General features: G+C 39.3%; 1 non-coding gene across 1 annotated transcript; it reads right to left on the reverse strand.

Moving 5' to 3' along the window:
• Positions 1-333: 333 nt before the first annotated feature.
• TRNAK-CUU (transfer RNA lysine (anticodon CUU)) lies at positions 334-406 on the reverse strand. The gene has a single exon. It is a non-coding gene; the product is annotated as a tRNA-Lys (tRNA).
• Between the last annotated feature and the right edge of the window lie 14,263 nt (positions 407-14,669).

The raw sequence follows: 14,669 nt of genomic DNA on the forward strand, positions 1-14,669 counted from the left end.
GAACCCTCCTCCCTCCTCCCTCCCCATTCCCTCCCTCTGGGTCGTCCCAGTGCACCAGCCCCAAGCATCCAGTATCGTGCATCGAACCTGGACTGGCGACTCATTCCATATATGATATTATACGTATTTCAATGCCATTCTCCCAAATCATCCCACCCTCTCCCTCTCCCACAGAGTCCAAAAGACTGTTCTATACATCAGTGTTTCTTTTGCTGTCTCGTATACAGGGTTATTGTTACCGTCTTTCTAAATTCCATATATATGCGTTAGTATACTGTATTGGTGTTTTTCTTTAGGCTGAGAGAGGTCTTAGTTGTTGCATGTGTGATCTTGTTCCCTGACCAGGGATTGAAACCGGACCCCCTGCATTAAGAGTGCAGAGCCTTAACCACTGGGCCACCAGGAAGTCCGTTCTCAAAAGTTTAAAAAAAAGGGGGGGGGGGTGTTCTTTCCTCCAGTGGATGAATCTTTGAGTTCAGCAAGCTAAAGGTAGGCTGCATATCATTTTCCTACTCAGCAGGATGCCCCCACTTTACACACTGGCCAGTGACACGAAACTAAACAATAGATTCTGTAACATGACAGAGCTTGCTTCTACAGAGGAAAAACTTCAACTCAACTCAGGGGCCCTACTGCTGGAAAGAATCAGATACTTTGGAAATCTTTTTCCTCAGTCGTGTGAAAGACAAGGTGATAAAGGGCTTTGCGTGCGTGTGCATGCTAAATAGTTTCAGTCGTGTCCAACTCTTTGCAACCCCATGGACTGTGGCCCACCAGGCTCCTCTGTCCATGCTGGTTCTCCAGGCAAGAATACTGGAGTGGGTTGCCATGACCTCCAAGGGATCTTCCTGACCCAGAACTCAAATATACACCTCTTATGTCTCCTGTGTTGGCAGGTGGGTTCTTTACCACTAGCGCCACCTGGGAAGCCAGATAAAGGGGTATAAGTCAGTATAAATATATGTGTATGTGTGTAAATGTCATGTATATGTCATCCGTATATATATATATATGTGTGGGGGGGGGGGGGACAGCATAGGATGGTGTACAGATATAGATGTAACAAGTAATTCAAGTCATGTCACTAGGGAATACTCTGGTAGTCTAGTCGTTAGGACTCAGAGCTTCTTCCACTGCAAAGGGCATGAGTTCAACACAAGGCTGGGGAACTAAGATCCTTCATGCACCTCCAAGTGGCCAAAAAAAAAAAAAAAATATATATATATATATATACACATCCATGTGAGTCATGGAGAAGACCAGGGAAGTGTGGTTCCATGAGATCCCATATATACACGCACACTCACATATATGTACATATACACAAGCAATACAAACAATACACACATATGTGAAAACTCATCACTCCTTCTAGGAAAAAGAAAAACACCTCAAATCATATTTTCTGGTTTATATCACATGCACGACACTATTTTTCTACATGAGTCATGGTTTTGACACCAGCAAACTTGATTAACAATTCCTAGGGAATAAAAATAGAATGCGAGTAATGAAATAAATGCTCACCTTTTTTTTTTGTTTTCTTTTTCTTTGTGCTTCATCTAGTTTCTCTTGCCCATAGTGAGCCACTTGCAGAGGCCTTGTCCCCAGTCCTTGAAGCCGTAATTCCTAGTGAGAAATGGCTGCACGGACCCTGCATCTCAGGAATAGTATGTAGAGCACTGCCCAGGAAACAGCCATTCAAGATGGCTGAAGGCCATATGCAGAGACACTGAGCCTGCCTCATGAGACTTGGAGCGAGATCTGGAGTGAGAGAAGCGCAGTTCAGATCAGTTCAGTTCAGTCACTCAGTCGTGTCCGACTCTTTGCGACCCCATGGACTGCAGCATGCCAGGCCTCCCTGTCCATCACCAACTCCTGGAGCCTACTCAAACTCATGTCCATTGAGTCAGTGATGCCATCCAACCATCTCATCCCTTGTCATCCCCTTCTCCTCCTGCCCTCAATCTTTCCCAGCATCAGGGTCTTTTCAAATGAGTCAGTTCTTCACATCAGGTGGCCAAAGGATTGGAGTTTCAGCTTCACCATCAGTCCTTCCAATGAACATTCAGGATTGATCTCCTTTAGGCTGGACTGGTTGGATCTCCTTGCAATCCAAGGGACTCTCAAAAGTCTTCTCCAATACAAAAGTTCAAAAGCATCAATTCTTTGGCTCAGCTTTTTTTATAGTCCAGCTCTCACATCTATACATGACTACTGGAAAAACCATAGCCTTAACTAGACTGACCTTCGTTGGCAAAGTAATATCTCTGCTTTTTAACATCCTGTCTAGGTTGGTCATAACTTTTCTTCCAAGGAGTAAGCGTCTTTTAATTTCATGGCTGCAGTCACCATCTGCAGTGATTTTGGAGCCCCCCAAAAATAAAGTCGGTCGCTGTTTCCCCATCTATTTGCCATGAAGTGATGGGGCCAGATGCCATGATCTTCGTTTTCTGGATGTTGAACTTTAAGCCAACTTTTTCACTCTCCTCTTTCACATTCATCAAGAGGCTGTTTAGTTCTTCTTGGCTTTCTGCCATAAGGGTGGAGAGAAGCACAGCTGTGCCTAAAGGTGAGAACTCTGCCCCAGCGTCTATCAAGAGATTGCCATCAGGCAGCCCCACCCACAACTGTTCACTGAAAGTCCTTGCTCTAGAACCTGGGCTCAGATCACTCCATTCTTTGATCAAAGAATGAAGCTTTCCTGCAGTGGGAACTGAACTCAGTCTCTTTCTGTTGGCTTAATGCCTGGCAGGAGGACCCTTGTCGGGTCCTGACTCAAAGTGTTGGTAAATTTCACTGGAAATTTGGGAATGAGACTTCTTTCCTGGTCCACAAAGATTGAAGAACCAATTAATGATAGTAGCATTTGTCATGTTGGTAGCGATATAGAATTTTGGTATTATTCAGTCAGGTGGGTGGCATGTGGAAAAGACATTTGCTCCCTGTGATCAATGGCTTTTATATTAACATATTTCTTTTTTGTTTAGAAATAGTACATTGAATATAAAAGCTATTGATTACAAGCATAAAATGTACTTACCAATTACTACCTTAAAGAAGAAGAATATAAAGTGCTCTCAGGCTGAAGTGGTAACAGTTGGTGGCTCACAATGAACCACCACACTAGTGTTTCTCGGTTCACATAGCGTATTAGAGAGTTTCCAGATTTTTCTTAAACAAATGCTTGCATTTTTTTTTCTTTTAGCTTAATATCCATGGTAGAGTTTCAGCAAAAATAAATAGGAAAACGTGAGGCAGGGATGCCTGCCAAGAGATTGGCGGTCTAAAGGCCCTGCTATGTAATCAGCTAAGGCAGTTAGTGACTTTTTACAGCTTCAAAGCTGCACTTTTTCAGAGGTTGAATTTTTCAGCCCATGCATCCTGCCCACAATTTAAAAGAATGCCAAGGATACTGGATGGCTGCTTTGGTAAACAATAACTTTATATATCGCAGTTGATCTAAGCCACCCTTTAACTTTACATTCAAATGAGCAAATACAAATATGCTCTCCTAAATTAATGGATTCTGTGGTCTACTTACACACCTTCAATAAACCCACCAGCTTTGCACTCAGTAATCAGCCTACAATGAGTAACCTCACCCCTTACTGCCCTTCTCTTTGAGAGAGAAGAAAGATCTACTCAAAGCCTCCATATCCACCTTATTGATTGCCTTTCTAAGCCACAATGAATGTTTTTCTCAGTTGGCGTTCCATTTAAATGTCATATACTTTTGGCAGTGCCATTAACAGCTCCCCAGAGGACATACCATGCCTAAGAGAAGGGCAAGGCTGCCCAAAGAAAGATGAGAATGGATAATCTAAAGCTGCTACCCATAAGCCCTGGGGCCACCCCAGGACTGATTTCTAACTAACAAGCAGCACTTTCAGATTCTGCTGTTTATCACACACTGCATTTCAACCCAGAGATTTCTCTCAATACTCATTTGCTCTCTGGCACAAACTAATTGCTCTATGTAGCAGTCAGGCTCTGGAAACATGTAAAGATGGAGCTACAGAAACCTAACATAATAATACAGATTTTTTCTTTTTAAGAAATAATCTTTTCACAGAAACTTTATCCTCATTCTCCAGAAGACATTCAGGACAATGGTGTTCTATGACACCCTGTACCTCCTCAGAAACAAGGAAATCCTTTTCTACCTTGCCGTAGCTTACAAATATTAGTGTATCAGAGATGTCCTTACTTGCCATCTGGCTTTCTGACAGGCTTTGGGTTTTAAATCAAGCATGAAAAGTTGTAAATAGCAAAAATTTGATAAAGCAATCCTTTAATATTTGTGTTTTATTTTCTTTAGACAATGTATTGGATAAATTAAATTAGGACTTCAACACATCTCTTCTGACTTACAGGGAGGTTTGCACCTTTCTCAAAAGTTTCTTTGCTCTTAAAAACTGCTGCATCATAAGACCAAAGTAATTTCTTCGGAATTGTTCAATTCAGAACATTGTGTAAAGATACTTTAAATCATTAAAAGGTTTATATCTGATGTATAAAGAAGAATAAGGGGGGAAAAAAGAAATGAACTATTACATTTAAACTGGAAATAGAGACTAGTAATAGGAAGTGGATTTATCCTGGTGTGGAAAAATCTAATACAACACAGCAGCTAAGCAATATTCATTTTTATGGGATAGTATACAAAATATATAAACCATTTGTTTGAGACAGAGATTGAACAAAGAACATATTATCCCCATGGCTTTCCCCTACATGGGTAATAATTTTTAAAGTGAAACGAGCAGACCTATAAACCAGCAGAAATATCAAAGTATTTCTCTGAAAACTATTTTTTTAAAGCATCTAAACCCCTTATACTGAACCCACTAGAAATACATAGAAGTAAATAGGAATTATTTTGTAAGCTTTTTTCTCTCAACCTTTCGACATTGCAATTCCATTGAGGAACAATGGTAAAAATACCAAAGCAATTTGTTTTAATGTTTCTATGGCTTTAGTGAGTCTCCTAAAGCAAGAAGCTTCTTAAATCTCGAAAGAGATTGAGGTTTTGAAACACTCTTATCAACATTTTAGAACAGAGATGTTATACACACAGACTAGCTTTGGGGCACTACTCTGAGTTTTAACTGATTTGAAGGAGGCTTGTCAACTGCAGACTCAGAGCGGCTGTTTCGAGTCGCGACTGCATTTCCGGCAATGATTTCTACCCCTTACCTACCATGCACCACTTATTAAATACAAAACCCACTGCCCTGAAGAATTTGTTCACAATCCCTACGACAGTGGCATCTGCAGAGGGGAGCTCCAGCCACTTGAAACTCATTAAAACATACTTGAGATTGACAGTGAGTAGAGAACATCTGTCAGACTTGGCCAAGATTTCAATCAAGTGTGATGTTGCTGTGTTACTTGACTACATTGACTTAATAAATGAGTTGGCTGCTGTCAGCACAAGGGAAGTTGGGTTGTAATTACTACCCTGTCCTTGTCTCTATTTTCTGAACTGTTCTTTCACTTAAATGTTCATATTCTATGTGAAATGTATGAAAATGAGTTTGATGGAATAACGTACCATTTAGAAAAGGAATAGAAGGTTCATTTTCAGCTGACTGAATTTAACAAGATGACCACTTCTTTAATGAGCTTGCAAGCCTATAGCCTTGAAAAGGTGGATAACATCGCACTCCTCTCCCCTCTATAGACATGTCTCCAACTGCATGTCTGGAAGAATGAAGTCTTTACTTTGATGTATAGATTGAATGGCTATACTAAATGCCCCAGTATATACAATTTGAGGGGAAACCAAAAGCATTTCTCAATAACCAAAGAGCTGTTGATCTTCAATAAATAATACTCTACCTTATGAAGCATTGTAAGCCTTATATTTATATTTCATACTTAATCCTAGAACAATCCATTTTGCAGATGATTAAACAAAGACTCAAAGAAATTCACTGATCTACCCTAGTAACACAATTACTAAGCAACTGAATGGGGATTCCAACTCTAAATCTGGAGCTTTTCCACTGTGTTGCATTTGCTGTTTGCCTTTTAGATATGTTTGATGAGAGCTCAGATTTAAGTACAAGACATTGGCTCTGATCACTATTATTTCCAGGGGGTGGAAAGTAATTATTGTTTCTGCTGATAAGATAGCATGATCTGCTTAAAGATGGAAAGATATGAAATTTATTTTATTTTTATTTTTTTTTTGAAATTTAGTTTAAAAGCCAGGTAAGTTCAGCAGGATTTAAAAGAAATGATCACAGTTCAGTGAGCCAAAAGCTGGACTCAGAGCAGAAAAACTTATTCTGATCTCTTCATCTGGTGCACTGGGACATCCATTTAGCAGACCTGGTAAATCTGAGCTCAGCAACTAATGGAGCTGAGTCTTCACATGTCTGGGAAAGCATAGGCTGACCACCATGAGCTACACACCCAGGGCTTATGATGGTATACAGTAGCTCTATTTTGGTGGTGTCTGCAAAGAGAGGGTGGACAGAAGGTCTCTTAAAATGAAGGGAAAGATGTCTCTTCACACTTTAAACTTGCTTCCTCCATGGGTAGAGCATTAGCAACTGTATCCAGAAAAAAAAGATAACCATGAATACATTAATTATACTTTCTGATTTTCTCAATATTTCCCTTTGCCCATTGCCAGTGATTAAAACTGCACACTGGCTCACACCTAACAATTACAGCCCCCAAGCTGAATTAATGTTAAGCCTCCATTTCTGATACCTCCACTGATCTAGAGCTTAAACCCACTGAAACTCTCCAGTTTTGATGCCATTACACTGTCAGCCTGCAGGCACTCGGTGGTTGGACGAAGTCTGTATTATAAATAGGATGTCTTTATAAAGACTGTCCCCTACAGAAGGTTGAGATGAGCCACATAGCTAAGATTATCATAGTGTTAGTAAAAATAGGTCAGTCACACATAAATGTGTGAATTCTCTTTTCTCTGAACTCCCTTAGCATTTTATTTTTATCTCTCATATGGCACTTATCACTTTCTACCTTATATGATAATTATTTATATGGTGGTTTTATCTCTCTTACACTAAATCAAAAAATTCTTATTGTTCTTCATGAAACAACACCGTGCCTTGTACACAGTAGGCACTTGTTTGTTTAACAGAGCTCTAAAAATAACAAGGTAAGGATTGCATTAATGTTTAAAACCTACCTTTAGTTCTGGTGGGTGGAGCTAGATTATGTCCCTCTGATGGGCAGGGCCACATCAGGTGGTGAGTTTTTGGGTGTTTGTGAACTTAGTATGACTTTTTGTAAAGCAAGTATACTCCAATTAAAAAAAGGAAAGAAATCACTTGAGCCAGGAGTGTGAACTAATCATTCCAGAGACATTTTCAACATATTTCAGACTTTTTAAAATGTTTTTTATGAATGTTTTACATTTGTGTGGTAGCCTTTGTTGTTTAGTTACTCAATCATGTCTGACTCTTTGAGACCCCATGGATTGCAGCACACCAGGCTTCCCTGTCCTTCACTATGTCCCAGAGTTTGCTCAGATTCATGTCCATTGAGTAGACGATGCCAACCAACCATCTCATCTTCTGTCTCCCCCTTCTCCTCCTGCCCTCAATCTTTCCCATCATCAAGGTCTTTTCCAATGAGTTGGCTCTTGGCATCAGGTGGCCAAATCATTGGAGCTTCAGCTTCAGCATCAGTCCTTCCAATGAATATTCAGGGTTGATTTCCTTTATGATTGACTGGTTTGATCTCCTTTCTGTCCAAGGGACTCTCAAGAGTATTCTCCAACACCACAGTTGAAAGCATCAATTCTTTGGTACTCAGCCTTCTTTATGGTCCAACTTTCACATCTGTACATGACTACTGGATAAAACAGTGTTTAAATTATTTGACTATTGAACTGAACTTCCTTAGAACATTTGGGCTCCTGTTCTTGTGTTCTCTCTTCAGGAGAGGCCACCGTCACACACATGTACCACACACTCACTGCTCCAGCTGGAATGAATTAGTTATGACTCTGTGCTGTCTTTTACCCCCAGGTCTCCTTTATCTCACTGAGAGGCACTCTTTCCTGTTATCTGACTTTTTTACTAACTACAAAACTGACTCCTGCTTCAGTCTCCCTCCCTCTGGAAGTTTTCCCTGACCCTCTAAAACCATCCCACTACATCTTGATGCTTCCTCCCTGAGTCATGAGAGATGCCCTCTCATCGCTTACTCACACTTAATTTGCTCTACAAGGGCAGTGAGGATGGGTCTATGAGATCTCAGGGCTACAGCTAAGTTCCAAGGAAATCAGGGCAACCAGACCTGGCCCAGCAATGCTTCTGAATACTCTCTGTGAATGACCTCTTTACTGAAGGGTAGGCACTGCTGTTTATGTGAGTCACAGGGAAGATAGCCCAGTCGACATGAACAATTATGGGACCTGTTCTGTCAACATGAATAACAGAGCACAGGTTTCACACATAAGCCTTTGATGAAGGCTTTTCAGTTTAAAATAAACACAACACTTTGAAATATTATAGGTCCAATTGCTTCATTGGTACAGGGGGAAGAACTTTATTTTATTATTACTTTTTAGTGAACCTCTCTTTTTAAGCAGAAACTTGGAGAAGACAATCATAACGTCTTTCTGAGGTAAGGAGAGGAGTAGAAGGTTAGAGTAGGCAGCATAAAGGAGGTAGCATATCGGTTGAGTTCAGTGTAGCCAATGAAGAAGGGGAGGAAGCTCAGACTTCAGTCAGAGCAAAAAAGTGTGAACACAATTTTAGAGACATGTAAGTGTGTGTTGTTATTGTTCAGTTGCTAAGTCGTGTCTGACTCATTGCGACCCGATAGACTGTAGCCCATCAGGTTCTTCTGTCCATGGGATTCTCCAGGCAAGAATCCTGGAGTGGGTTGTGATTTCCTTCTCCATGGGATCTTTCCAACCCAGGCACATGACTAGAAACGTATGGATTGTTGCTGAAGGTCAGAGGATGTGGGAGAAGCTGTGTGAGTGCATGCAGGAGAGGAGATTAAAACAGTAGGTTGATTTGCAATTACAAATAGCCTTGAACACTAAGCAAAGGAATTTGAACTTAAGTCTGTAATTTGGAAGCTACCTTCCAAGCAAGAAGGCGCATAGGCCAACTGTGATTTAGAGAAACAATTTTGGTGACAAGCTAATGAATGAGAGGGAGAAGAAAAAGAATGGAAGCAAGAAGATCTAGTTGGGATGCCATTTCTATGATTTGAGTAAGCAGTTTCAGTAATTTAAGAACTGCATAGCTGTAAAGTTCAATATAAATGTTAATTTAAAACTATTATCTCAATACGATTGAATTCAATAACCTTTAAGGCAGTAGATATTGAGGCAGGATTTTTTGTTACTTAGCTTCAAGTAATTCAGGTAAAACTGATGTATAATTTGAACATAATGACCAAATTCACTAATGAGCTGATTGCAGGCTTTATGTTCTAACCTTAAAATATGAAGTACAGTCGCAACTGAAGGAAAAAGACCAAAACAATGTTGGACCTGCTGGGAGGCACTGCAGATTGTAGTTCACAGAAATAAAGAGTTTTGTTTCTTTTTACTCAAATATGTAAAAAGCCGTACTCATTAGTCAAAATTGGGATCTAATTGAAATCTACACATGACAGTTTAACATTGCTATTGAGATGAAGTTCATGGTCAAAAAAGAGATTTCTTACAATGGAAAGGGATATGGGTTACAATATTTCTTTTCAAATCAGTTGCAGCATGTATTTAAGTAAATCAATTTTGTATCAGAATCCCCAAAGAAATTGGGATGTGTTTAAATCTATGGGACATGGTGTGGTGCAGGATAGCTTGTCCTTTTCTACCTGCCACCATTTTATGAGCATGCTTATGATGCCAGAAAAACCATGTGGTCCTGCAACTCAAGCCAAAGAAAAGACACAGACTCTGTAAACATAATAAGGCAGAGGAAATACGTGAAGAGGAAGTCAGTCTTGACAAAGTAATTTGCAGTCTGCAATTCCTAGGACTTCAGCTGGATGTGAGAACCTTTTTTTCTGTCTGAGAATGTTGTGTTGATAGCAGCCATCCCTGTCTGCCTTCTTCTTCCCTTACCCCAAGGTCTAGATGTTAATTGGCATCTAGACCTTACATATAAACATGAAGAAAGGGAAGCCATTGTATGCACAGACTGGGAAACTCATGTGCCAGCTTTGCAAGCTTATTTGTTATTACAGCATTGTTTGCTGATTTTTAAATGAATGTTACTAAGTTTTGCTGGTTGTAGATCCATTTGAGTGTGATAGGTAGTCATCTTAAAGTTTTTAATCCTCAATAAAATAATTGGAAAACCTTCCATAGCAACTAACTCTTAAACCTGACTGTTGGTCAGAATGGATGACGGCAAAGAGCCTCAAAACAGAAACCAATTGTTTTCTCCTTATAACATTATTCTAAGAAGGAAAATCACTCATTCTAGAAGTTACTTATTATTGGAGGAAGTAAAGAAATCTGTCACCAAGGTATGCCACTCATGTTTCAGATGACTTTGTTGGTGAAGATAATATATCAATGCAAATGTATTACAGTGTATCACAGGCAATAATTGACTGAAGTTGTGTCTTCTTGATGGGTTTTCTTGAATGAATTAAGCTCACATGTCATATTTTGTCTTGATATTCTCTATCATTTTGGATTATAAGAACCATGTGACAGTGAAATCTACTCTTTATATCCTCCATGGGTATCCAAGTCATCATTCCATCATCACACTCAAAACCAAGGGGTGGCATTTCTGAGACAGTATGAACTAAAACCATAGCCCATTTATGAGACACAGTAGTAGCTAATAATTGTTGTTCAGTCGTTAAGCCATGTCCAACTCTTTTGCCACCCCATGGACTGTAGCCCTCCAGGCTCCTCAAACATGGGGTTCTTCAAGCAAGAATACTGGAGTGGGTTGCCATTTTCTCCTTCAGGACCCACATTTCCTGCATTGGCAGGCAGATTCTTTACAGATGGGCCACCAGGAAAGCCTAGTAGCTAATACAGTGACCCATTAATAAAACCAAAATTAGTTAATACTCATTGACTGACTAACAATCCAGGCATTGCTGTAGGATTGGGGAACTTGGCAGTGTGAATAGAATAAAGTCCCTGCACTGAAGGTTTATGTAATACCACCTCAGTTAATGAATAATAAGGACAAGGAGCAAATAAAAGCAGTGTGAGAGCAAGCTATTTTAAATAAGGTGATCAGGAAAGCCTCTCTTAGGAGGTGACAATTGACAAGAGAATTGATAAGAGGTAAATATTTGGAAGAAAAGTATGTCAAGCAGAGGGAACTGTAAGCACAGAGACTCTGAGACAGGATCATATCTGGTGAATTTAAGGAACAGCAATCAGGCTAATAGAGCCCTAGAAGAATGTTCAAGTGTGGTAAGAAATAAGACTGGAGAAGAAGTCAGAGGTATGACTGTCTGATCATGTAGAGTGTGGTGAAGACTGGATTTCACTGGATTTCAGGAAGCCATCAGGGGGTTTTGAGCAGGGAAGTGATATATACTTAAATCTATCCGTGATAACCCAATCAGCCGACTTTTGTACCCATTAACATGAAAATGGTCAGTCCCACTTCTAAGAGCTCAAAAGGCATCTCTACAGGAGAAAAGTGTTATATATAGGATTTCTTTTTTTTCTTCCCTTCTCCCTTTTTGAAGCTGGGCACATATCAAAATCAAAGTTAAGGTGTCTGAACCATTCAATTCATGATGACAAAGAAAGAGACAGAGCCACTGCTTCATTCATACCTGGGGATCTGTTGGGAAGAAGGCAATGTTGCAGTGCGAATTTTCTTATTGTCTTGTAGACATTGTGATCTAAGCTAATTCTCCTTGCCCCTAAGCTCATTCATAGAGGAATCAGGTAAATTGAATCATAGACTATCAGTATCACAAAGGACTGGAAGAAGAGAGAATAGTAGTTACAGGAACTAAAAGGGTTACCAACCCACCCTGAGAAGCCTTCAACTCTGAGACTGAAGGACTCACACGCTTATGTAAGGGTCCCCAACCTCTTGGACCCAATGCTTGATGATCTGAGGTGGAGCTGATGTAATAATAGAAATAAAATGCACAATAAATGTAACGTGTTTGAATCATCCTGGAAGTGTCTCCCCCAACCACAGTTCATGGAAAAATTGTCTTCCATAAAACTGGTCCACGGTGTCAAAAAGGTTAGGGACCACTGCTCTAAGGAACCAGAGGGGTTCCATTCTAGAGAATGGGGGGGTCATTCTGGAAATCCCACCTAGACTATGCTTTGCCCACCCCAGTTAACAACAGCTTAAAGGATCATTTGTCTGATTCCCTGTGTGTGCTTGATCAGTCAGCATAAGATGTGTACTTGTGTTCCATTTTCCCCGCTCCCTTCCACCATTACAGATACAGTCTTGTACTCAAAACAGAACTTTTTTTCCTTCTTAGATTAAAAAAAAAAAAAAAAAATCTAAGAAACCAGAGTGAAAATGTTTCTTGGAGCTAAGTAGGGTCATACTGAGAAATTGATCAGCGTGCTGAGCCATAATTGATTGAATGAGGGCTCTTTATTTGCTTTAGCTAAGTAAGGAACCTAGATTTCTTAGATGACAGTTTGTACCTGTAAAGAGTGAGAAATCACTCATTTTAGATATTTGAAGAGCAAAAAGGACATTGAGTGCAAGTTTAAAGAATCAGACAAAGGGAACAAAAATCAGAGATTCATCTCTTGAAAGAGCAACAGATCATCAGGAGATAATGCAGATAATACAAGCCATGCAACCTAGATGAGGTTTATTAAGGAGATAAATAATGTAACACTAAGAGCAAAATTTGGGAAGATTTTTAGAGGTGAGAATAACCTGGTTGCATCAGTGAATGCAGTTTAGATAAATTTTAAAGATTACTTTGTCAGAAAAGTGATTTTACCTCTTTCCAAAGAAGTAATGCATAAAAGGAAATAGAGGACTCTTGCTGAGGTAAATTGTCACCTAGTTGCAGGATCTAGGCAGAGAAAATATAATGAAAATCAAATATATTTAGAGGCAAAAATACACTGTAGTATTTTCTAAAATGGGCCAAGACTGTACAACACAAACTTAGTAGAAAATTCTGAAATGTTCTAAGAACTCTCCAAGGAGCCCAGCGGTTTCCATCAGAGAATGCTTATGCCTTTGGGAGGTGAGCTCCAGTGAGTACAATTACTGAACTAACTCAAGGCAAAACTCAGAGGGAGTTTTTCCAGCTACATGGCTGCATTCTTCAACAGAACAAGGTGCAGCTCCCATTTGAAGGGAATCTCAAAGCCTCCCTGCTCTTCAATTTCGTGTGTAATTGGGACAGGGCCTCTGTGGTGACCTGCGGTGACATTCTTACACCTCTATATTTGAGGCTGGAGCTACTTCTTCACTAGGCTTTAAGAAGCCAGTCAAGAGTTTTTCTTCATCTTTCATGTTTTGCTCCCATCACATGTGAGCTGATGCCAGTCACTGGGAACTGAATAGGTTATAAACCCCAAGATTGAATTACCAAGGTAAAGGAATAAAATACATCAAAAACTGCATACTTATATTTTATTACAAAAACATACACTTAAAATAATTAACTAAAACTACTAATTAAAAATCAGAAATGGGTAAATAAATATTTGTTCCATGGAGCAGATTGTAAATAATAGCCAGACCATCCTTCCATTAAAAACTGCCCTTGTCTATGTATCATCCCAAGGCCTGAGGATCCCAAGACCCCATGGACAATGTCACCTCTTTCTTTGCACCATTATCATTGTCAACACCGCTGGCTTCAATAGCGCTGATATTCAAATGTCCTCTTTTTGAGTGGAAGCCAAGAATTTTCTCTGCTCAAGTTTCCTGTATCTTGATTTGTCACTCTCAGGAAATCACTATATTGCCATCTCTTTTTTTTACCATATGTAAAACAAAATTCATAAATTTGGCAAAAGTCAAAATGCTCTGACAAGAATTGATGACAAAAATCTATGCAGAACATTTCCCCATATAAATTATTATGTAAATTCTTGAAAGTGTAAGTTTATGTAAATAAATATAAGGAATGGAGATTTGGATTTATTGACTTTCTTTCATTATTTATTTATGGAGCATCTGAAATTAGATAAGTTTGATGAATTTAGAGTTCCTGTTCCCTAAACATATGCTATAAAATTGGGTGATTTGGTGGTAAAATACTATGCATGAATTTTTCAATGTAATTTTTTTAAGCTGCCAGTGGTTACATATCAGAATGTGGTTTTTTTTTCCCCAGTACATGAGTCTGCTTCACCTTGAGTATTTATTTCAAAATTACATGACCTACCTGATATATAAAAGTCATGATTTATAAAAACCTTATGTTAACAGTGCATATGGAGTGAGCACAAATATAATTATAAAAGTAATTTTAATTCTATTCTCTTTACTGGGCTACAGTATCTGTGAGTAATCTACTCCAAAATCAAAGATCAGCTTAAATCCCTTCTACCAACTCAGAGCCTGTATTCTAAGTATTTATTTAATGTCATTGTTCAGTAAGGGACTGAGAGACCTTTCATTTTAGGTAGAAGGAAAATGCAAATCTGTTAGTTATTTGCTAAGGTTCCTAAGGACACTGAAAACACACAGGCATTTGTAACTGTGAATTTCCCAGCAATA

This window comes from Bos indicus, chromosome 17, assembly GCF_029378745.1.
Source record: "Bos indicus isolate NIAB-ARS_2022 breed Sahiwal x Tharparkar chromosome 17, NIAB-ARS_B.indTharparkar_mat_pri_1.0, whole genome shotgun sequence".
In the NCBI taxonomy this organism is placed as follows: Eukaryota; Metazoa; Chordata; class Mammalia; order Artiodactyla; family Bovidae; genus Bos; species Bos indicus.